This window comes from Plecotus auritus (genome assembly GCF_963455305.1).
Source record: "Plecotus auritus genome assembly, chromosome: 4".
Classification (NCBI taxonomy): Eukaryota; Metazoa; Chordata; class Mammalia; order Chiroptera; family Vespertilionidae; genus Plecotus; species Plecotus auritus.
The window spans coordinates 66162876-66185197 of record NC_137775.1 but is presented as its reverse complement, the minus strand read 5'-3'; the positions used below and the strand labels follow the sequence as shown (position 1 = coordinate 66185197).

Here is a 22322-nt window from a genome sequence, read left to right as displayed (position 1 = left end):
CAGTCTGGTTGCCCCTAACTGTCCTCCCCTACAGGCCTGGTCGCCCCCAACTGCCCTCCCCCGATGGCCCGGTCACCCCTAACTGCCTTCCCCTGCAGGCCTGCCCTCCCCAACTGCCCTCTCCTGCAGGCCTGGTCTCCCCCAACTGCCTTCCCTGCTGGCCTGATCGCCCACAACTGCCCTCTCCTGCAGACCTGGTCTCCCCCAACTGCCGTCCTCTGCCAGCCCGGTCACCCCTAACTGCCCTCCCTGCTGGCCTGATCACCCACAACTGCCCTCCCCTGCAGGCCTGCCCCCACAACTGCCCTCCCCTGCAGTCCTGGTTCCCCCCAGCTGCCCTCCCTTGCTGGCCCGGTCACCCCTAACTGCCCTCCCTGCTTGCCTGATCTCCCACAACTGCCCTCCCCTGCAGGCCTGGTCTCCCCCAATTGCCCTTCCCTGCAGGCCTGGTCCCCCCCAACTGCCCTCCTCTGTTGGCCTGGTCACCCCTAACTGCCCACAACTGCTCTCCCCTGCAGGCCATCTTGTGTCCACATGGGGCAGCCATCTTAGACCACATGGGGGTGGCCATCTTGTGTCTTGAAGTGACGGTCAATTTGCATATTACTCTTTTATTAGATAGGATGTGTAAATTATCCAGGATGCTGTCATGTCATGACCGCTCAGCAGGTGGCATGCACAGCAGGAGTGGGTGGGCGGGGACTGCTAGCACCAGGAGGGCCTCCGCGTGGCCTGGCCTGGAGGCCGCCTTGGGCAGAGGCCTGCCCAACACTAACGTGATGCTGCCTGCGCGCGTCCCCGCCCAGTGCTGATGTGATGCTGCCTGCATGCGTCGTTGGCCTGGGACGTGGTGCTGCCTGTGTGCATCCCCACCCAGCACTGACATGAAGCTGCCTGCCTGCGTCTTCGGCTGGGGATGTGACGCTGCCTGTGTGTGTCCCTGGCCTGAGACATGATGCTGCCTGCATGCGTCCCTGCCCAGCGCTGATGTGATGCTGCAGGTGGGCGGGGCTTGATGGGTGTGTGGCTGGCTGGGTCTGGGTCTTGCCTAATGGGGGTGGGTCTGGGTCTCAAGTGATTTCTCGGCATGCACAGGTGTGCGGGGACTTGACTCTGGGTCCCGAGGCGTGCCTCAGACTCTGACAGGAGGGAGATTTTCATATAAATTTTATTAATTTTCTTTCATCTCCGACACTTCTATTATAGAGAAAGGGCAAATAGCAATATTAAAATATTTTCTCTAATTAATTCCCTTTTAATGTGAATTAGTTTATCACCGGGCCACTAGTTTATCTATAATAAAATATGCCCAATTAAGAAAAACAGAAAACAATTCACAGTATGGAGCACTGAGATTCTGGAAGGACTGGAAACTGATGGGATCAAGAACACTGAGAGGAGTTGGGGCAAGTTCAGGTATAGAGGAAATTACAGAAGTGTTTACAGTTGGAGAGGCTGAGTTTTAAGGGACTTTATATCTTATTGCCTTTTTTATCCCTCCTCCCTTTCCCTCCTTTCATGTAGACATTAGGTCAGTGGTCGGCAAACTCATTAGTCAACAGAGCCAAATATCAACAGTACAACGATTGAAATTTCTTTTGAGAGCCAAATTTTTTAAACTTAAACTTCTTCTAACGCCACTTCTTCAAAATAGACTCGCCCAGGCCGTGGTATTTTGTGGAAGAGCCACACTCAAGGGGCCAAAGAGCCGCATGTGTCTCGCGAGCCGCAGTTTGCCAACCACGGCATTAGGTCATCATAAGTTTTTATCTGATGGAGGTGATATTGGGCTTTTATTGGAGTGCTGATGTTTGGAGACAGTATTACGAACAATGTTAGTGATGTTGTTATTTTAGTAATTATACTGATTATGAAAGCAAATTGTTCAACTACCCTGTTCAAAGATTGGATTTTAAATATGTTTACCTGACTACTCAGAAAATACTTAAATTTATTCTGTGAGTTAGGAAAGTAGCTATAGTTTATGTGTTTTTTAAATTAAAATTTTTTGGTGACATTGGTTAATAACATTACATAAGTTTCAAGCTTATCTGTGTATTTTTGATAATCACTTAAAAGTAGACTATGTAATTGCAATAATTATGATATAGAATCTGTAAGATGTGAATTAATACAATTGTTTCAGACGCTATGCTAGTAACAGTGGTTAATGGTAAGAATGAAACAGTCTCTTTAGCAACTTGAAATTTCACATTCTGGGAGGGAAGGATGTTTACATATGAAGGATATTGCAAACACTTGATTGAATTGGCCCAAGTTTTATACAAAATTATGAATATTCCTTCAATAATAATAAGTAGTAAATAGGAATTGGAATGTTTGGCTTAATACTAAACTTCACAATAGACCCTTGTGGAGAAACTAGGTTTCATAGTAAGAGCTGAGTTTTTGGAGGAAATTTTAGGGAACTGGAATTGATTAAATTGAAAAGAAGAAAACTAATGGGGTGATTCAGACATGTTTTCAAATATAGAAGACTAGAGGCCTGGTGCAAGAAAATTCATGCACTGGAGGGGGTGTCCCTCAGCCCAGCCTGCCCCCTCTCACAGTTCGGGAGCCCTCAGAGGCGGGAGGCTCCCTCGCGATCAGGGGAAGGCGACGCCCCCATCACACCTCTGCTGCTGCCACTGCCGGCAGCACAAGCCTCGGCCGGCGCTGGTTACCTGAGCCTCGGGCGGTCCTGGGCGGCTGGGGGGCTGAGAAGACTGGGCGCCGCCATCTTGTGACTGTGGGCGCCGCCATCTTTGAGGGTGGGGCAGCCAATTAGCATATTTCCTCCTTATTGGCTGTGGGCGCTGCCATCTTGGCGACGGTGTGAGGGTCAATTAGCATATTCCCTCTTTATTAGATAGGATAGTGATAATATATCAATCAGAATTTTTTTTTATTTTTTATTTTTTTATTTTTATTTTTTTAAAATATATTTTATTGATTTTTTACAGAGAGGAAGGGAGAGGGATAGAGAGCTAGAAACATCGATGAGAGAGAAACATCGATCAGCTGCCTCCTGCACACCCCCCACTGGGGATGTGCCCGCAACCAAGGTACATGCCCTTGACCGGAATCGAACCCGGGACCCTTCAGTCCGCAGGCCGACGCTCTATCCACTGAGCCATACCGGTTTCGGCTCAATCAGAATTTTTTAAGGAAAAGAGGAAAGCTTGATCAGTAGCTGCATTCTGAGGGATTTAGACCAGTTTGTTCATTCATTCATTTAAAACTGTTTGCCTGCATGATATGTAGAAGCACTATGCCAAGTTCTCAAGACTCATCTGTGATCAGTGCAGACACGACCCCAACATCATTAAACTTATGTTCTGATAGGGAGACAGACCTTAAACAACTGTTTATCATCTAGCTGTACTTCAAAGGAGCTGTTCTGTGGGTGCTGTGAGAGCACGTGATAGGGGAAAGATGTGAGAAAGAATAGTGTAAGGTGGTGGCAAAACATTAGGATGGCTATGGGATACCTTGTGACTAATCAGTCTTCTTTAAGAACCCTCCACCCCCCATATTAACTCATTTGTTCCTTTTGGAAATTCCACATAAGAATCTTTTATTTATTTTTTAAATCCTCACTCAAGTATATGTTTATTGATTATTTTAGAGAAGGGGGGAAAGGAGAGAGAGAAACATTGGTTGTCTCCCTGAGTGGGGACTGAACCCACAACCTAGCTATGTGCCCTGACTGAGAGTCAAACTCTCAGTCTTTTGGTATACTGGTTGATGCTCCAACCAATTGGCCAGGGCAAGAATCTTTACTATTTCTATCATGTAAAGACAGTCACTATCGTTGTTATTTTTGTGGGTATTTTAGTATTTTTTTGTGTGTGTATGTGTGTGTGAGCCTGTGTATTTTTTTTTTTTTTTTTTTTTTGCCTGTGTATTCTTTATAAAAAGCTTTGTTTGGAAAGCCTTAAAAATTTAATGCATTTTTATTTCTATACAGTGATTTGGGAAATTTCATTTCTACATCTATAATTTATGATTGCTGGGTTCTCCTTCGCTGTGTATAAAGAAAAATAATTATCTTTAGATACTGCCATAACACTTTGCCATAGCCCCACTGAAGACCTGCCTAATGACTTATGTAGAGGAATGTGTTTATTGAGGTGTTGCATATAACAGGCAATATGTTTTTTGTGTTTTAATTTTTATATAATTAAGTGGTTATGAATTATGTATTTTCTCCCAAGAATATTACTTAAAAGCATGGTAGTTCAATATTTTTGCGCCCAGTAGTATTAATGAATTCATATTAATTATAACCTTATAGAAATGTAAACAATTAGACTTCCCTACCATAATACAGTAGTTTGAATAAACATATCATTTATTTTTGACTTTTTTTTTTTTATATATTCATGTGCCTTCCTACTACTATATTGTTGATATTCTTCTATATTCTACTGGATTTTTTTTGTTTCTTCTAGAGAATGAATGTAATTTAGTGTTTTATGTAACTGTTCATTCTTTAAAAATTGAAATATTCTGAAGCAACTTAGGTGATTTTACTTTTCATGTGTCAACTGTCTTCTGCCTTTAAGAAATGACTTATTGACTGTTAGAAAATTTCATGGTGTATTTCTTTTTTTTTTGCGTTTTAAATATCAGCTTTATTTTAAATTTAAAGAAAAACTGAAAACGAGTATTTTTTACAAATTATACCAACACTGAAAATGTAATTTGGGAATGTTGAACATTAATTCTTCATTCAAAATAATGACACATCTTGGTGTTGGCTAATGTCAGGTTTATTTAAACCTAGTACTTTATATAAGCTTAACCATTTAATCCTTCCTAAAATTCAGTGATTCAACTTTAAAGGTTAAAGCAGTCTTCTATGTAAAACCCCATGTAACTTTTTGAAATATAATACATCCACACCAGCAAGGAAATGATAAAAACCTGTAAAACCACACGGGGCTTGACGAAAAGGCCGCCTACATACAGAGGGAGCATTTCACTCAGCACACACATACGTGATCAAACAGACGCCATCCCGTTCTTACACAGCAACCTGCGTGATTATAAATGCCCTGCTAGCACGTATGAGCTGAAAAGAACGTGTATTTAAAAAGGTCCTTGAAGACACAGGGGAGTGGAATGTGCCCGCGCTGAGAGCAGCAATGCAGAGGCTCTGAGGCTGTGGTCGAGCTGCCCGCCCAGCTGGCTCCGCCCCCGGGGAGCAGGCCCCGCCCCCGGGGAGCAGGCCCCGCCCCAGGGGAGCAGGCCCCGCCCCCAGGGGAGCAGGCCCCCGCCCCCAGGGGAGCAGGCCCCGCCCCCGGGGAGCAGGCCCCGCCCTCAGGGGAGCAGGCCCCTTGGAAAGCAGGGGCCCCTCAGAAGGACAGGATGGTCTTGTTGATGGTCTCCACGGCCTCCTGGACCTCGTCCTCCTTGATCACCAGCGGAGGCGCGAACCTGATGATGTCGCCGTGGGTGGGCTTGGCCAGAAGTCATTATCTCGGAGGCGCAGACACACCTTCCGAGCATCGTAATCTTTGGTTTCCCGGATGGCGATGGCGTTCAGCAGCCCCTTCCCGCGCACCGAGGTCACAGTGTCCGAGGGCAGCTTCATGAGCTCGTTCCTCAGGAGGGCGCCCATGCGGTCCGCGTTCTCCACGTGGTTCTCTTCTCCCAAAACCTCGAGCGTGGCGATGGCCACACGGCTCCCAGAGGGTTGCCCCCGTACGTGGAGCCGTGCTCCCCGGGCTTGATGGTCAGCATGATCTCGTCGTCACCCAGCACCGCAGACACAGGGTGCAGGCCCCCGGAAAGGGCCTTGCCCAGGAGGACGAGGTGAGGTCTGACATTTTCAGGGTCGACCGCCGGCCATCTACCAGTCCTGGCCAGTCCCGTCTGTATCTCATCAGCAATAAACAGGACCTGGTGCCTGGTGCAGAGCCCACGCACGCCCATCAGGTAGCCTGGGTCGGGGACAGTGACGCCCGCCTCGCCCTGAATGGTTTCGACCATGAACCCAGCAACGTTTGGATCCTGAAGAGCACACTCGAGAGCAGGCAGTTCGTTGTAGGGAATGATCTCGAAACCCGGCATGAAGGGGTCTGTGGAGCTGGAGATGGCAGACATGGTCCTGCCCCAAAAGTTCCCAGCTGCGAACACGATCTTGGCTTTGTACTTGGGAATACCCTTCACGTGTAGCCCCACCTCCGCGCGAGCTTGCAAGCCGTCTCTCCAGCCTCCGCTCCTGTGTTCATGGGGAGAACCTTGTGGTAGCTGGAGAGCTTGTTACGTGCTCCTCGTACTCGCCCAGCATGTTGTAGAAGGCCCGCGAGGTCAGCGTCAGCTTCTCCGCCTGGCTCGTCAGAGCGTCCATGGTCTTGGGGTGGCAATGCCCTTGGTTGACGGCGCTGTAAGCACTCAGGAAATCCAAGTATTTCCTGCCTTCCACATCCCTCAGGTAAGGGATTTCCCTCTCTCCAGGGCGACAGGTAAGGGATGGTAGTTGTGAGCGCCATACTTGGATTCCCGTTCACACACATAATTGGAGGATGGAGGGCCTGGGACCGTTGTCTTAGTCGCCACTGATGTAGCAGAAGCCACTGACGTGTGAGCGCCCGGACAGAGCCCCGCCACACTCTGCAGACGAGCTAGTTTGGAAAGCATCATGTCCTCGGAGCAGGAATTCACCGACCAGCTACCCTTCCTTCCCGCAGTTCAGATAGAAACACAGGTAGTTAACCGGAGACCCAGGGAGGGTCTGCAGGGTCCAACGATTCCTGGCGGCACCTCCGACTGGCGCACCCAGGTGGCCACGTCTCGGCGGCCACGTCTCGGCGGCCCATGGTGTATTTCTTAGAGATTTTCTCCAGTGAGCAAAATCAAGGAAATGGAGTTTCCCCTTAGCCTTTAATCCCCTCACTTCTCCAACTTGTGGGGTGTTTCTTTAACATTTGGGTGGTTTAGATGGGAGATTATTTTATTGTAACTGTATGTTAGATTATACTTTAATATTATAATTTGTACATTGTAAATGAGATTGTTTTCTTAGTCCTTAATGATGTCCCAATAGGATCTATGTGCTTTCTCCAGTACATATGATCCTCCTAGGACTTGGAATTAGCTGTTGCTGGGTTGCCAGTGATAAGGTTAGAGTCTGCATAGTAACTGGGCTGAGCAAATTCTTGTATGGCTATTAGCAGGCGTGGAAGAATGCGTGCAGGTCACCTCTGGGTCAGGAACATGTGCAGAAGGTAATGCTGCCTTAGATCCTGGCATGGGGGGCTGGCTGGCCCTTGTCATTGAACTTTGAATGAGACACGTTGGCAGCTGTCCAGATTGGAATTAAGCCTTCTCAAGTTCCAGGCCTACCTTGGCTCCTCTGAGGGCAATGTATGGGGATAGCAGCACCCCGGGTGGACGCCCGGCTTTGCCAAAGATCGGTCTCCCATCTTGAGAGCTGTGCTGCTTATCTACTGACAGTCTGGGAGAAGATTTCCAAATACAGGTCAGGAGGTATATATGACCTGTAAAAGGATCCTCTCCTTTTCCAATTAGGTTATTCAGGGCTCGAGCTTTATTTGGTTATTGGTTTAATGTTATTTTGTTATTGGTTAAAAATTTTTATGTCTAGTCAAAGTTTAGTAATACAGTTGTTTGAGGGAATATGACCTGTATCAGAAATTCATACTGCTACCCTTATAAAGGAATGAAAAAATGGCTTTCTTAGTAACAGTAATTAGTAACATGTACATGGTAGGTTGAATACAAGGTAGCTTGTTATGTAGAACACATTGGTGTTTTGTTTTGTGTTCCTGGAATGTATAGCATGTCACTGCTTTAAGATTTCATTCTGCCGAAACCGGTTTGGCTCAGTAGATAGAGCGTCGGCCTGCGGACTGAAGGGTCCCGGGTTCAATTCCGGTCAAGGGCATGTACCTTGGTTGTGGGCACATCCCCAGTGGTGGGTGTGCAGGAGGCAGCTGATCGATGTTTCTCTCTCATCAATGTTTCTAGCTCTCTATCCCTCTCCCTTCCTCTCTATAAAATATCAATAAAATATATTTAAAAAAAAGAAAAAAAAAAGATTTCATTCTACTCATCTTTTCATACTCTGTTCAAAATGGATCTCCTTTGTCCTGCTCCTTGTCCCTAAACCTCCCTTTTCCCCCAACCTGGCAGTCACCATACCCTTGATTACATTGTGTTAGCACTTTAAGTGTTGCTGTTCAACAGTTTATTTGTCTTTTCCTTCAATAGATTGTAAATAGTCTGGTTTTATTCTTGTGTGTTCAGGACCTAGTACTTTGCCCTGTTATAATAGATGACCAATAAATGTCTATTCAGTGAATAATTTCATTGCAAATTCACATAGCAAATGCGAATATATTATCTACTATTAAAATTTTCTCAAATTGTAAGTTCTGGGTCATCTCATTCACATAAAATCTCTTAGAGGTGGTGAGATTAGGATTGTCAAAGGCCTAATCAGCCCGAGTACCAAGAATATTGCTTAAAAAAAAAAATTACCCCCAAACTAGTAGCAATGGTAAGAAAGGATTTTTTAGGGAAGAGGAAACTACAGCTGAAAGGATGTCTCTTAAGAACTTTTTCTTAATAATTTGGGAGGGTGTGGTACAGGATGATTGGCTGAGATGAGAATATTTCCATTTGTGAAAATAATTTAACCTTGGCTTAGAGCAATCATTTTGAAAAATCACAAAGCTAAATTTAGTAACTTGGGCACATTCCCATTTAAAAAAATATGTTTTTATTGATTTCAGAGAGAGGAAGGGGGAGAGGGAGAGAGATAGAAATATCAATGAGAGAGAATCATTGATCAGCTGCCTCCTGCCTGTCCCCTTTTGGTGATAGAGCCTGCAATCCACCGTGCCTTAACATGGAATCTAACCGTGAACTCCAAGTTCATGGGTTGACATTCAACCATAGAGCCACACTGGCTGGGCCATATTCCCATTTTGTAACTTCCATCCTGAGGTTTTGTGTACTTTTTTTTCTGGCCTCAGGGTGGACTAAGTCTGACTGAGTATGAAAGACTGTTACACTTGTAAACACATACAATTGAAGGACCAATTTGAATCTTCATAGAATTTGTTTTACTTTTAGATGAAAGTCACTTTAAAGATAATACTTTTTTAATTATAAAAGCAATAGCTATCTTTCGGAAAGTTTGAAAACTCTGAAATGTGTAAAGGACAAAAGAAAAGTTATTTGTAATGCCACCACTTAAAAATAAGAAGTGTTAATACTTTATATACCATTTATATAAATAGATAACACTTTATTAACACGTTAATTGCCCAGTCAGTCCCCAGTGACTGACAATATAATTTCCATCCGGAAGACAAAACAGGCTGAGTGCTTAACGTGTTAATCTATATATATAAAAAGCTACGTGACCAAAGGTATGTCCGTCCGACTGTCTGACCGACCGGCCCGCTAGTACATATGTGCACTGGGGATTTAAAAATAAACATTGACTCGCACATGTGCGATACATATAAAGCTCTCGCTGGCACCAGTTTCACACGACCAACTGGCCGGTACACATGATGCACAATTTAAAAATAAATGTTTACCGCATGAATCTTTCTTCTAATTAATTTCCTTTCAATGTGCATGAATCTGTGCACCAGGCCATTAGTTATATATGAAAGTTTAATAAACATGTTTACATAAAATTTAAAACTTAATTTATTAGTTAATTCTTATTGCCAAATCAGATAAATAGTATGCTCTTCTTCGAGTTTTTTTTCTTTTAGAAATAAATAACTAATTTATCTGGAATTTACTTTGGATTATGGTTGGAAAGTTATTTTCAAATTGTAATATTTAGTCATTTCTTTTTTTTGCCACTGAGAAAGAAAAAAACTTATCTTTTGAATTGTTATTAGGGAAGTGTTGTTGTTGTTGTTTTTTTTAATCCTCACCTGAGGATATTTTTTCCATTGATTTTTAGAGCAGAAGAAGAGGGGAGAGAGAGAGGAGAAACATCCATGTAAGAGGGACACATCGATCAGTTGCCTTCCATATGTGAACTGACTGGGGGTGGAGGCGGTTTGAATCTGCAACCCAGTTGCCCTTGACTGGGAATTGAACCCGAGACCCTAACCACTGAGACACACCAGCAAGGGTGGGAAGTTTTCAAACAAATTCTTCATATTCTTTATTAAAGCCCCATAAAATTTTTGAACAATATCTTTTTACATTATGTTCATTTTAAATAATTGACTAATAAGTGAATGCATTCTTTTGCCAACAAAAAATCAAAACAATTACAGAAATAGTTCATATTTCCCTAGACCTGGTTGCTCATCATTTGAAAACTAAGCACTGTTTTCATTTTGGTATGTAAACTTCTGCATCTTTTACAGTTATTTAAAGTTTTAGGTTTTTAGAAATAGTAGTTTTGCAACTTTATTTTTTCATGTAACAACAAGGCCTTAAGTGTCGGTGTTGAAAGGTACTGTTCCACCTCCCTGTTTTTAACTGCTGCATGGCTGTCTGTAGTCTGGATATTGCATAACTTATTAAACTATTTTCTTTACTGATAGGCACTCAGATTGTTTGCAGTTTTTCTCCCTGTGGTACAATAAATATCCACCAAGAAGTGCTGGTTCAGAGAGTTTACTAGTTTATAGTCTCACTAACAGAACAACTTGATGTTATTGTTGTTTTATTATCACTGTGATAGGTGAAAAATGCATCTCGTTATTGTTTAATTATACAATCCTATATAATAAAAGAGTAATATGCAAATTGACCATACCTCCACCACACCCACAAGCCACGCCCACCAGCCAATCAGGAGTGAGTATGCAGATTAACTCAACCAAGATGGCTGCGGCCACGGAGAGAGCAGGAGGCTTGGGTTTCCCTGGTAATGGAGGAAGCCAAGCTTTCCGCACACCCTGGCCAGCCTAGGCCTCCACTCAAGGCTACAGAGTTTCAATTATAGAAGATAAATCCCAACAAAAATGGTGGCAGCCACAGAGCTGGAGAGAGCAGGAGGCTTGAGTTGCCCCCGGTGATAGAGGAAGCCAAGCTTTCCGCACACCCTGGCCAGCCTAGGCCTCCACTCGAGGCTACAAAGTTTCAATGATAGAAGATACATAAATCCCAATAAAAATGGCTGCGGCTGCGGAACTGGAGAGAGCAGGAGGCTTTAGTTGCCCCTGGCGATGGAGGAAGCCAAGCTCCTGCAGCCCTGGCCTGCCTTGGCCTCTGCTCAGGCTACAAAGTTTCAATTAAAGAAGATAAATAAATCCCAACAAAAATGGCTGCGGCTGTGGATCAAGCAGGAGGCTTGGCTCCACTCAAGGCTACAAAGTTTCAATTGTAGAAGATAAATAAATCCCAGATACCAGGTCCTCCACTTGGGTCACCAGAGGGCGTGGCCGGCCTGCAAACCACCACAGGACCCTCGTCCAGGCTGCCCCACACCCCAAGGGAACCCCTACCCTGATCTGGGACACCCTTCAGGGCAAACCAGCTGGCCCCCATCTGTGCACCAGGCCTCTATCCTACCTAATAAAAGAGTAATATGCAGATTGACCATCACTCCAACACACAAGATGGCTGTCCCCATGTGGTCAAAGATCCTGCCCCCATGTGGACACAAGATGGCCACCACAAGATGGCCAGCAGGGGAGGGCAGTTGGGAGGGACCAGGCCTGCAAGGGAGGGCAGTTGTGGGCGATCAGGCCAGCAGAGGAGGGCAGTTGGGAGGGACCAGGCCTGTAAGGGAGGGCAGTTGGGGGCAATCAAGCCTGCAGGGGAGGGCAGTTAGGGGTGACCAGGCTGGCAGAGGAGGGAAGTTGGGGGTGACCGGGCCTGCAGGGAAGGGCAGTTGGGGGGGACCCAGGCCTGCAGGGGAGAGCAGTTGGGGGGGACCAGGCCTGCAGGGGAGGGCAGTTAGGGGTGACCAGGCCTGCAGGGGAGGGCAGTTAGGGGCAAACATGCTGGCAGGGAAGCAGTTAGGCATCAATCAGGCTGGCAGGGGAGTGGTTAGGGGGTGATCAGGCTGGCAGGCAGAAGCGGTTAGGGGCAATCAGGAAGGCAGGCAGGTGAGCAGTTGGGAGCCAGCAGTCCTGGATTGTGAGAGGGATGTCTGACTGTCCGTTTAGGCCTGATCCTACAGAGATTGGGCCTAAACGGGCAGTCGGACATCCCTCAAGGGGTCCCAGATTGGAGGGGGTGCAGGCTGGGCTGAGGGACACACCCCCCAACCCCCTGCATGAATTTCGTGCACCGGGGGCCTCTAGTATATATTATAATATCTTTCTTAAGGGGAAAATCAGAACTTATTGATGAAAATGGATAAAATATGGTGTTCTGGCATAATTTTTTACAGAGACATGGCTGGCTATTTGAAACATAGATTTTATGATTATAAGGCAAAAAGCTGAACTTTGGACTTTATATAAGGAAGCACTTAATTTTTTTCTCCAGTTCATTTTAGTTAGTTTTTATTTGACTGGAGCTGTAACACAGGGAAAAGGTATTCTTTACTTTCCAGTTTCAAGGATCAGATATTTTAAAGTTTAAGACCTTGGGAAACATTTCCAAACTCGACAAAACACAGTTTGTTTAATAAAATATGGAACTAATGCACCATATTATGTTCTGGTTTAGAGGAATGGAGAAATAAAAATTAAAATGGTCTGGAAAAGAGGCAAGTAATGGGTTAATTAGAATTTAAATATCCAATTAAGGGTGTAGTTTTTGCACTGTTAAATTTAAGTATTGATCAAAGAGATTTCTGGTTAAGGTGTTGGAGGTAGGTAAATGCTGTGCTCACCTTCTCCCACACCCACATAAAAATTACAGCTGAATGATAGAATAACCACTCTTGAGAACCGTCTGAGCAGAACTCATACAACTAAGGATATAAAGAAGAAGCCACGTCAAGAATGACACAGTCCACATGGAAGCGGGAGGAAGAAGAGGGAATTACTTCCCCACATCTCTCGGGAGGAACCTCATCCTTGTTTCACTCACTTGTCTGTATGGCTTTGCTCCTTGTTCTTTCTATAGCACAGCAGCCTTCTTTTGGCAGTTCTGTTTTGTAATTGGTTTTGTTCTCACTGTGTATATGTAAATCTGTGGTTTTGAATAATGACAAAAAATGATCATAAAACACCTAGCTAAGTTTTAATTCACAAAGTTGCCTTTGATTAGTGATACTGTTGTCAGGTTTTACTTTAGGAACTATATGTTGTGTTCATTAACATTTTTGAGTAATGGCAAAAATCATTATCAAAATAGGACACTTTAAATATGTATATTAACATTCTACTTAAGCATATTACGATTTTTTTTTTTTGTTCTTTACAGAGACAAAGGTAAGGGTATGTGCTAGATTTGAAATTCTCTAGAGATGAACTGATAATGGTATACACCTGCTTCCGCAGAAACTTTAGTCTTAGCATCTGACATTGTATGCTTTGTGCAGGTTCTGACCTAACATACAGCCTTATTTAGCCATTTAGGTTGAAGAGGGTATTTACTATGCATCTGTTTTAGTAAGCAAGAATTAATAATTCCCATCGCTGCATTAAGTGATGGCAGTATATGTGTATGATTCTTGTCCTCAAATTCTAAGGAAAGATTAAAATTCAACAAAGAAATATAAAACAAAGCAGAGAGAAACTAATGCTATATAAAGTTAATGGCATGTGCAGAGGAAGGAGCACCTAATTCTGAAAAGGGTTATGGTGGAAGTCTTCAGGGAGGTGAGATTTGTGTAACTTTTGAAGTAATGAGCAGAAATGCAGTATGTGAAGAATAGGGGAGAGACCTGGCAAGAGGAGTGCAAATTGTGTGTGTGGAAGTTCAGGGTGCTTGGGGCACATGCTCAGTGCAGAAGGTTCCCCCGGAGAAATTGGCCCATTCAGTCTAGTGAGAGGGATGCTGAATGTCTTCATCTCCAAAATGGAGTTGACGTGTTGATCTGTGCTGGGTGATAACTCACTCAGCTTTCCAGGTTTTCAAGATTGCATGTGTTTCCTCTAGTGTCACTTGGAGAAACGGTTTCTATTCAAGATAAGATAAGACAAAGGGATGGGGGGAGTGGGGTGTCAACCTAAACCGTACCAGGACAGATGAGGAGCTGTGCTGGAGTTCTGAGCGAAACCAATTATTCGGAGTAACCTTACTCCAAATATTAAAGTGAGGTGAGTCTTGTAAAGTTAGGCAGGAAAATAGAGGTAGCTTTGGGATGGATTTCACAGTTCTTTGACTTAGTGGAATTTTCATAAATACAAATCCTTTGCATTTTGAATCTGAATTTGTACTGGGCATTTTGTTTGAAGGTAATAATAGGTTGAAATGCAATTAATATTCATTATTTACTTTAATTCGTATCAGTTCAAATAGCTTTATGTTGTTGTGGATTTATCTTGGTTTCTGTGCCTTCTTTTACCCTTATATTCAGGATGATGATGGTATCTTCCATAGAATCTGAGTTTTATCTTTTCTCTATAGCTGGTTAAAAAAAAATAGAAAAATGATTAGTCACTGACTATGGTGCTTTTTGCAAATCTCCTCTTATTTTCCCGTTGCCTGCATTTATTTAGTTTACCATGCTAAGCCAATTACTGTTTTCTTAACCAGTTAGTGGCTTAGCTTTTCATCCTTCTCTGATATCCCATCCCTCAATTCATGTTTCCTCTCTCTTTTCCTTTTCTCTTTTAAGGCTGTTTTCCATCTGTCCTTGTTTCCTGGCCCCATATCTATTATTTTTGTGCTTACTATCTCTTACACTGAAAACAGATTCTCTGTCCAAGGATTCTTCATGAATCTTCTCTGAAATTTACTTGTTGCAGATTTAGCTTTTGACAAAAGAACAATCGGTCTCTGATATCCCCGGATAGTTCTTTGGTCTCTCTTTCCACAAAGTTCCTGTAGTTTTCTCCCAAAGTTCTATTTTTCTTTGTCCTTTGGGAAAGAGCTTATTGGTATAAGGTCTTTGTTTTGATTTCAAGTGAGAATTATGATTGAGTTCATTGACCTGGGAACCCCACTTGTGAAATGAGGACTTTGAAATAGCCTCTAAATGAGGCTTTCAGGACTCCTCCCTTCCTGTCTCTTCCTGAATGTTGGTGACAGCTCACAGAGTGGCACTCTTTATTTTAATACTAGAGGCTTAGTGCACAAATTCGTGCATGGGTGGGGTCTCTCGGCCTGGCCAGCGATCGATCGGGGCCAATTGGGGCTGTCCAGCACCTGTTAGGGCCGGCTGAGCAGGGGAGAGGGGGGAACCCCAGGAGATTGGCTGGTTGGGGGGAGGGACCATGGGAGGTTGGCCGGCCAGAGGGACCATGGGAGGTTGGCCGGCCAGAGGGACCATGGGAGGTTGGCTGGCCATGGGAAGTTGGCTCCTGCGTTGAGCATCTGCCCCCTGGTGGTCAGTGCACATCATATCTACCGACCGGTTGTCCAGTTGTCCTGTCATTCGGTCGCTTAGGTTTATATATATATAGATTGAAATATTTTACAGAGGGGGTAGTTTCCACCTCTAAGACAGCATTTGATATTTTATTTGTTATTGTTTTAAACATCCTACTTGCCTCAATAAAACTGATGCATACCGTAATTAGACAAAGTCTTGGGCTGTGTCAGGAGGTCAATGGTATCGATTATTTTGACAATAATGGCATTTTAATGGCCATTTTTATTTTCATTTAGTGTTTCCCAGCTGTTTTGAAAGAGTTGGAAATTACCTTCTGGATTGAAGCAGTTACTTGAACTTTACATATATTTGTGAATCTTCTAAGTGGAGCAGAGGAAAAAGGCAGGCTTAGTTTTAGGGAGAGGTCAGAGTTCTGCCTAAAAGTAAAAAGGGTTAGAGGAGAAGGTTTGAATATAGGTCTTGTTCATTAGAGTTTGCCTTCAGTGGAATCATGGTGGGAAGGACCTTTTGTATGCATGGGTTGAGAGATTCTGAAGGAGGGTGACTTTATTTCAAGGGCAGTGGGTTAAGAGAGAAGTTTGAAATAACTAGGATTGGGCATGGAGGATGGAGGTGAAGGTGGAAGCCAGAGTTAGGAGTGAAGTAGTAGAATCAGGCTGGGGAAAACCAACAGACCACACAACGTGGCAATTAAGGAACAGAGCAGAGTGAGAGGGACACTTTAAGGAGGCAAAGAAAGAGGATAGAGCAGAAGAATGAATAAAGTACCAGCCTGCTTGAGATGAAAACTGTTGTAGTTTGAACCGGTTCTAGGCAAACTGAAAGCTGTTTGCTGATTAATTTGTTACTCCTTGAAACTGTAGAGGAGGCACATGTGTGATCGGGTAAGGAGTCATTTTGTAATTCATTGTGCATTAGTATTCAGTGCATGCTTTCATTCTTCAGATATGGATTTGTCATATGTATAACATTTTTCATTAAGTAAATTTTCCTCTATTCATCTAGTCATTTAGTCAGTGACTATTTTACTGAGTGCCAGCTGTAATTCAGGCTCCTACAGCTCAGGAAAAGGGAGAGAGAGAGATGTCAAAGTCCAGTCTATTCTATTGCTGGGTAAACAGAGGAACCAGTTCAGTATAAAGTGGAAGTCGCATTGATTTATGTGGGATTTTCCCCTACAAGTTAATCCTTGAAAGCACAGAGTGTCAATCTTTCTCATTTTAAGGAAGAAAGTCCTAGCAACATGTAAGCCATAAGAAAAGCTGAAAATTCTGCTAAAATGCCTTCTTTGGGAGAAAGTAGTGTAGTGCAGTAATGAAGAATACAAATTGTTAATTTGTCACATTTATGCATCTTTTTCTTTGTGGTTAGTTTTCTCCCTTGTTTTAAGTTCTTCTCTGTTCTGAGGTTAGGAAGATGAATTACTGGATAAACTTCTAGAAGCTTTATTGCCTTTCACATGTAAATTTAAAATCTCTACCCTCCTCCCCAACACCCACACACCCCAGTGTAAATATTTTTGGTCACGATGTGGGATGTAGGCCTTTTATTTATGTATGTATGCATGGATGTATTTATTTATTATTTTTTAAAATATACTTTTCAGAGAGGAAGGAAGAGGGAGAGAGAGATAGAAACATCAGTGATGAGAGAGAATCATCAATCGGCTGCCTCCTGTATGCCCCCTACTGGGGATCAAGCCAGCAACTGGGGCATATGCCTTGACTGGGAATTGAACTGTGACCTCTCAGTTCATAGGTCAATGCTCAACCACTGAGCAACGCCGGTCGGGTGGTCTTATATTTAATTTTTTCCTGAATGTATGTCTAGTTTTTCTAGTAGCATTTGTTGAAAAGGTAGTCTTTCCTCTGCAGCTCTTTTATTCTGCCTTGCTACTTTTGTTGTAAATCAAGTGTATATATATATATGGATCATTGTTCTGTTTCATTGACCTGTTTATCTATTCAGGTGCCATTGCCACACTGTCTTATTATTGTAGACTTACAGTAAATCTTATTTCCCCATTTAGTTCTTTGAGATTGTCTTGGCTGTTCTTGCCCTTACATTTCTCTATAAATTTTAAAATCAGTTTGTCAAGAAGAAATTTCTTGGAAAAGAAATCTGTTGTAATTTTAATTGAGATTGCATAGAACCTAAAGATTGCTTTGTAGAGAATTGCCTTCTCATTTAGGATCATATGGCATTGCTTAATTTACTTAGGTCTTTATTAATTTCTTTTAATGATGTTTTATAATTTCAGTGTTCTCTGTAGTAGTCTTACATTATTATTTTTTTCTTCTTAACAGCTTTATTTCCTTAAGTGGAAGCAAGTTTGTGTTTTTCTATTCACAAATGGTTACACAAGTTCTCATCCATGATATCACTCAATCCTGCTCGGCAATGAAAAGGGTCTATTGGTACATGTAACAGCCTGGCTGGACTTCAAGGGCAGAGTGCTGAGTGAAAAGCTGGGCCAGCTGTACTAACCTTAAACCAAAAGGCTCTTTATAGCATCAGCCATCCTTTCTGGGAAAGATATCTCTGTACTTGCTCTTGTTACTACGCTGAGATCTCTATGCATCAGAAAGTAGAAAATATAAACATTTTCACCTCCTCCTCTCACCCCCCATCCAGTGAAAGCTCTTTTTTTTAAAAAAAATATATATTTTATTGACTTTTTACAGCTAGAGGAAAGGAGAGGGATAGAGAGTTAGAAACATCGATGAGAGAGAAACATTCATCAACTGACTCCTGCACACCTCCTACTGGTGTTGTGCCCGCAACCAGGTACATGCCCTTGACCGGAATCGAACCTGGGACCTTTCAGTCCGCAGGCCAATGCTCTATCCACTGAGCAAAACGGGCTAGGGCCAGTAAAAGCTCTTTATCAGGTTAATTGGGTGGCTCTGAAAAGAGCCTTTGTATTCTCATGTAGTCTTAATCCTTGTTTCTTTTTGGGGGCAGCCTTCTTGGGCTCGGCAGATTTTGGCTTGGCTGCCTTGGGCTTGGGGCTTTGGCCTTGGCTGGACTTTTAGCCGCCTTCTGGGTTTGGGCTGCTTTCACCTTTTTCAGATTCTTGGTCACTTTTTTGGTCTCTGCAGCTGCCGCCAGCTTCTCAGCTTTCTTTGCCTTCTTCTTCGCTGTCTTCTGGGCGCTCTTCTTGGGGGTAGCTGACCCTGTGGCCTTCTTGGATTTCTTGGCTACTCTAGCCACCTTCCTGAGCATGGCCAGAGACATGCTGCCATGCTCCTTGGAGGTGACCATAGCCTTGGCGATGAGCTCAGGCACCAGAGGCTCAGAGGCCTTGCGCTTGGCGGCACCCAGGGACTTGCGGACCTTCTTTCCTGGGTGTCTTCTCTGTGGCAGGAGCAAGAGGCGTGGCAGGTGAGGTTTCGGACGTGATTGTTGGTTGTGATACCTGGCAATAAAAATATAATACGTCTTTGACTTAAGTCCATTATTTTTTAAACTTTTACTTTGCTCTAGTTTCAGATTTCCAGAAGTTATAGGAACAATATTATATAAAAATTCCTGCCTACTCTTCACCCGGATTCCTAAATGAATACCTTTACCACATTTATTTCTCCTTCTCCTTATCTTTCTACATATAAACACAACTGACACTTAAGAGTCTTTTGAGTGTAAATTGCATACTTACACCTCCTCCTTTACTCCAAACAATTTCCATGTGTGTTTCCTAATAACAAAATTATCCCACACGACCACAGGTCACACTTAACCAATACTGTAATTTAAAATCTGTAGAACTTATTCCGAAATCATGATTTGTGCCAAATACATCTTTCAATGCAAAAGTAAATCCCAGATCCTGTATTGCATTCTGTAGTCATGTTGCTTTCATCTCCTATCATCTGGAACCGTTCCTCATCTTCCTTTGTTTCATGACCTTGAAATTGTTTAATAATTCAAGCCTCTCTATTTGGGTTTGTTTAATACTTCTTCATGATGAGATTTAGATTTTATATTTTGGCAGGAGTACCAGAGACATGGTATGATGTATTAAGAAGAGTTTTGATTATTTGGTTAAGGTGGTGTCTGCCTCCTTATATATAAAGTTACTATTTTTTACTTTGTAATTAGTAAGTGTCTTTGACTTTGAATTTTATCAAACTTTTGTATTGTTCATGTTGAGTTCTAATGACTGGTTTTTTTCAAAGTCAAATTTATGGAGGTATAATTTATGTAAAATAAAATTCACTTTGTTAGGCGATCAGTTTGAGATTTAGAGTAATTCTATTTTCCCCAAAAATTCCCTTGTTCCCTTCAGTAGTCAATTTCATTTCCCCTCTTCAGCTTTGACTACCCCTTATCTGATTTCTATAATTTTAGATTAGTTTTGCCTATTGTAGCATTTCATATAAATGGAATCTTACACTGTATATTACTATTATGTCATGTATTCCACTTATCATTATGCTTTTGAAATGTATCCAGGTTGTGGCTATTAGTTCAATCCTACTTATTGCTGAGTTGTTTTTTCATTGTACAGATATTTATCTTTTCATCTGTTGATGGATATTGGAATTGTTTCCACAGTGGGGCAATTAGAAAAAAAAGCTGCTATGAACATTCAGGTATGCCTTTGTGTGAATGTTTCTCTTGGGTAAATAACTAGGAGTAGGATTTCAGGTAGTATGGTAAGTAATAAATGAGAGTTTCAGTTGTTCTGTATCCTTGCTAACATTTGGTATTGCCAGTTTTAGACATTTTAACCTCGCTTTGGCCAGTGTGGCTCATTGGTTGGAGTGTCATCCTGTATACCAAAAGATTATGGGTTTGATTCCTGGTCAAGTTCAGTATCCAGGTTGTAAGGTCAATCCCTGACCAAGGTGTGTGCGGGAGACAATCGATGGCTGTTTCTCCCCCACCCACTCCCATCCTTTCCCTTCCTCTCTTTCTTAAAAAAAAAAACAAAAAAATAAAAAAAAAAACAGCCCTAACTGGTTTGGCTCAGTGGATAGAGCGTCGGCCTGTGGACTGAAAGGTCCCAGGTTCGATTCCGGTCAAGGGCATGTACCTTGGTTGCAGGCACATCCCCAGTAGGGGGTGTGCAGGAGGCAGCAGATCCATGTTTCTAACTCTCTATCCCTCTCCCTTCCTCTCTGTAAAAGAATCAATAAAATATAAAAAAAATAAAAAACAAATAAAAAAAACATATCTTTGGGTGAGGATTAAAAAAAATTAACCTTTCTAGTGGATGTGTAGTGGCATCTCATTTTTTTTATATACAGAATTTTATTTAGAACCTCTTTATAGTAGGAAAAAAATGAGGTAGAAAATGTATTCCCAATAAAATGAAATTTTAGGGCAACAAAAGTTTAAAAGGCCACAAAAGAGAAATAGCACCACTGTTATTTGAACAATGGCTAGTTATTTGCATTTTTGGCATTGTTAATAACTGAATCTGGGTTTTTCTCTGAATTCCACACAGAGCATTCACTACATGAAAATTTATCATAAAATACATGCTTTCTACACACATTTGAGGACAAACTACCAAGAGAAACAAATCAGTACAAATACGTCAGGGGCCAAACAAAGGATCGGAATAGGCTGTGGACAAAGCAAATGAGAGTGTTAAGGAATGAAATATTTTAAATATCATTAATTAATTCAGACATGGTACTGTTTTTTCTGCAAAAGAAAATTAACATTTAGTAACATGCTAACGAATTTTATCTCCAAAAAGATTATTGCACTGGCAAAGTATTCTGATAACAGTGGAGGGCTATGGACAGCAGGTACCCAGAACACCTTGCAGATCCCTAGGTAGTGATGGCCATCTCTGATCACTTCCTTTGTCAGAGGTCCAAAAAGAACTTGTGGCATGATACCTGCCTGTTGAACTTCTGAGCAACAAACTTTAAGGAGTCAGAGGAGTTTCCAGTGGGCAAGGGAAGCAGAGAAACAAGTTAAATGTAAAGTTAAAAGACAGTAAATTGGGATATAACCCTCATTCAAATCCCAGAGATGTGGGCAAGTACTCAAAAGTAGTAGGTAAATTTAAAAATTGAACATACATAGAAAAACAATACATAGAAATTTCAGGGTAATTGGAAAAATTGTGAGAGAAATGCTCAACGAAAATCAAGCTATTCAACTCAAACATCTCAGGGCTGAAATGTATCCTCTGTTCATTTAGGCAGCGATGCTTCTTAGCAGAGATGCATTTGGACAAGGACACCCAATGGCTTTCCAGAGCAACTTATTTATTTATTTTCTTTTTTTGTAATGTATTTTTATTGATTTCAGAGAAGAAGGGAGAGGGAAAGATAGAAACATCAATGATGATAGGGAATCATTGATTGGCTGCCTCCTGCATGCCCCCTATAGGGGATCGAGCACGCAACCAGGGCATGTGCCTTTGGCCGGAATTGAACCCGGGACCCTTCATTCTGCAGGCTGATGCTCTATCCACTGAGCCAAACCGGCTACGGCTCCAGAGCAACTTTTTAAACTTTCCTTCTGGGCCAAGGTTAGGCCTGTGAAGATGCAAGGCCTGTGGACAGCAGTGTCCAAAGGTTCCAAGGTCTGGCCCTTCCTTCCCAGATACAGGAGCAACATACAAACTCTCCTCTCAGGTTACATTTTGTATTTTGAAATATGGAATCATATTTTAAATACTTGAAGGCATTTATTTATTAAAATATTCTCTTGGAGGGACCTGGACAGTATTATGCTAAGCGAAATAAGTCTGTCAGAGAAAGACAAGTATCACATGATCTCACTCATATAAACTGATGAACAAAATAGATCCAGAGACAGAGAAGCATGGAATAGACTGGTGAATCTCAAAGGGAAGGCCGAGTGTGGTGCTGGGAAGAGATTAATGAAAGAATTTATATGCAGATGGATTCTGAAGCCAAGAAATCAAGAGAAAATTGAG

At 42.5% G+C, this 22322-nt stretch overlaps 1 protein-coding gene and 1 pseudogene across 8 annotated transcripts in view; one reads left to right on the top strand and one right to left on the bottom strand.

Moving 5' to 3' along the window:
- MYO6 (myosin VI) overlaps positions 1 to 22322 on the top strand; it is a 158580-nt gene that overhangs the window by 26337 nt on the left and 109921 nt on the right. The gene's annotated exons all lie outside the window — the stretch shown is intronic.
- On the bottom strand, positions 5361 to 6651 carry LOC308246361 (ornithine aminotransferase, mitochondrial-like; annotated as a pseudogene). Its single transcript has one exon. The product of its transcript is annotated as an ornithine aminotransferase, mitochondrial-like (transcript).